This window comes from Pinus tabuliformis, chromosome 4_2, assembly GCF_031772625.1.
Source record: "Pinus tabuliformis cultivar Carrire ecotype Pingquan chromosome 4_2, CPIR1, whole genome shotgun sequence".
Taxonomy (NCBI): Eukaryota; Viridiplantae; Streptophyta; class Pinopsida; order Pinales; family Pinaceae; genus Pinus; species Pinus tabuliformis.
In genome coordinates, this window is record NC_142304.1 from 735041969 (window position 1) to 735045114 (window position 3146).

General features: G+C 32.6%; 1 pseudogene; it reads right to left on the reverse strand.

Moving 5' to 3' along the window:
* Nucleotides 1-275: 275 nt before the first annotated feature.
* LOC149171705 (ubiquitin carboxyl-terminal hydrolase 6 pseudogene) lies at nt 276-1008 on the reverse strand (annotated as a pseudogene).
* Nucleotides 1009-3146: the final 2138 nt, after the last annotated feature.

The following is a 3146-nucleotide window of genomic DNA, read 5'->3' on the forward strand; positions in this document are numbered from 1 at the left end:
ATGTAAAAATGTTATAAAAAACACTTCATTAAAAAAAACGTAACAAATCATAACAAAAGAGTAAAACATAACATATAACATTCTAAAAAAAACACAACGTAACAAAAAAATAAAGCATAACAAAATAAAAAACGTAATAAAAGAAATGAAATTTGCCATGTATAAAACATTTCTATATGTGAACAAAAAAGTCAAACGTATAGAAAAATGTGGAAGTGTTTTGAAAATGAAACATGGTTTTGACTACGCAACGTTTGAAGAATGGAGAGGCATTGCTAGAGTGATTCCTTCAACTTCCCGCATAGCCCATCATAACAAAATTCTAGAACATCCAACTCTAAAGGATAATTTACTGCCTTTTGGTTTGATTCTCTTTTCCAAAAGAATCGTACAAATTGTAGGGTTAAATAATTTGGAAGGTGTTAAGGCATGATTCCTTCAAATACACTGCTTTGTGGTCGAATGTAGGAGACACGTTCTCCAGTTCAAACTTCAGACCATGTTTCAATCCTTCATGAAAATGGTTGACATCATGAGAATGTGACATTTCAACAAGTACGCCAACTCTGTCCCCAAACATTCCTCGCCACTTTCAGCACATCAAATCTTTCTTGTAAGCTCGATCCCAAATAAATACTTCATAGATTCACTCGAATCTGGGGACTTGAGAGATTGTCACAGTGTATAGATAAGTTGGGTCCAACATTCCTTCGCATCATGTTGCATAAATAGACCATTATGTTGCTGGGTAAACTAAGGATACTTCTTTCTCAGCATCATCTAAAATTGCATAGCAGTGATAACTCGAGTGCTTCCATCCATCTGACCAAATAAATCCATAGTAGCCACAGTTAAAAAATGAGATGAAGGATCTGAATCACTCCTCCTCCCATAATATGTATACTTCTGTAACGCGAACTTCAACTCTAGAACCAAACGTAAACATTGTACAATTGAATTCATATATCATGTATTGCCCAATATAAATAAACCAATTGTGTGGCCCATAGATGTAACATGTTCTTCTTTAAAAAACCTTTTTATGCTCATGACTGCGTTGGTTACATGACTGGGCAGCCATGTGTAAGGAAGATTTGTTACAGGAAGGAATTTTTCCAAGGTTTGTTGCACAGGCTTCTACATCTTCCTGCGTTGAAGGGAAGTTTTGAGTGGTGACTAAGGATTTGAACTACCACTCTAGATCTGTTGATCCTCCCTAAACTGGCTCGATTGGCCAGAAGATCTGGAATAAGAAGGAAGGGTGTCGTGATGCAGTCAATTCCATATCAGAAATGGGTGGTGTGTACTGGGCGTAATGTTATGAATGTGGCATGTTTTTAGAAATGCACTTTAGCGGGGTATGTTGGTGAAATGTGATGTGCCAACTCCAATGTGAAAACCTGGAAGGCCTAGATTTAGTTCATGGTGAAAAGCTTCTTGCAAGCTCTGCACCATTGCTAGAAATTATCATTCTCCATTGGGCATTTTTCCATGCAACACTAACTAAGATTCCTTCAAAGACCAGCGCCCTTAAATAAGAGTATAATCACCAAGCTAGAGCTAAAATTGCACCAAACGATATAACATATCATAGTTATGGACCATCTTGGGATAAACTTAAAAGAATTACCAAAGAAAATCATAGTATGATCAAGAAGCCATTATTGTTTTCTTTTTATAATTTCCAGATTAACGACCCAGAAGGGTAGGTGATAAATATGGTCTCGGGAAGGCTACATATTCCAAGTAGGAGGGAGGATCGTGATGGCTCTATCTCTTATGGGCGATATGGATCAGGTCAGGCTCAACTGCAGAATCTAGCCATTTCTGCAGTTGTGTTCCAAATATGCAGTGATTCAAAGCAATTTCGAAGCAAGATATATATATATATATATATATATATATATATGATGATGATGATGAATAATTTTGGATTTAGACTCTAAGCTAATGCATTTAATTTTTTTTACAGGTCACACAAGAACCTAAATTGTCAATTTTTTTGGAAAAAAGAATTGATATTTTTATTTAAAACTTTACATTTCCCTTATTCAAAAACAACAATTTTTTTTATCTTTTATTTTTTATTTTTTATTTTTATTTTTAATGAAAATCTGATGTTTTTTTATTATTAAAAATCAGAACATGATTTATTTGTTTTTTATTTTTTTATTAAAAATATTTTGTCAAATTATTAAAATGCAAGAAAATAAATACAATCTAAAAATTCTAAATTCTAAATAAAAATGAAATCAAGCTTCATTTTACCCTTATTTTATCCTGCTCGAAGGAAATTTTATTTTTTATTTTTTAAGTATATGCATGTTTCCAATGGAGCCATTGAAGGATTAGACTTTCTAGAATGTTCATGTCCAAATTTTCAAAATGAACTTGATTTTGTATGAGGACATGAAAAATTGTTTTAACCTTTAGATTTGCTGCAAAGATCTCTTGAAGAACGGATGAATGTCATGGCACAATTACGTTTTGATACCATTCCTCAATGTAGTCCTTGTGCTGCAAAGAATGTTTAATGTGCATTCTAGATCCTTTGTTGATAAAGGGTTAGTATCGAAATATATATATATATGTATATATATAACTCTATATATATATATATATATATAGATATAGATATAGATATAGATATATATATATATATATATATATATATATTAATAATGATATGCATCTACATGCTTTAATCATGCCTTTAGGAAAAAACTGAAAAATGAACTCTACACTGAAAACTAGTTCCTATGCACACTTCCCCGGCAATGGCGCCAAAATGTTGAGGCAAATTAATTACCTATTATCTAATTGTCAACTCGGGGGTTTCGTAAAACTTGCAAAGTGTGTGTGCATTATATATTCTAGAAATTAACTTCCAATTTAGATCAATCGAACTACGAAACCAAACAACGACAAACCAAATTCACCTATTTTAATTCAACAATAAATTCAAAACAAATCATAGTACAGTGCACGGAATTGAAATCTTAATCTACCACACTTTCAAGAACTGAAATCTTAATCTACCACACTTGCAGGTATTGAAAAGAACACCACTCTTTCAGAATGGAAATTGCATGAAATGAGATCTACTCTAAGGGATCATGTGCTCATTATCAAATCAAGATCCTATG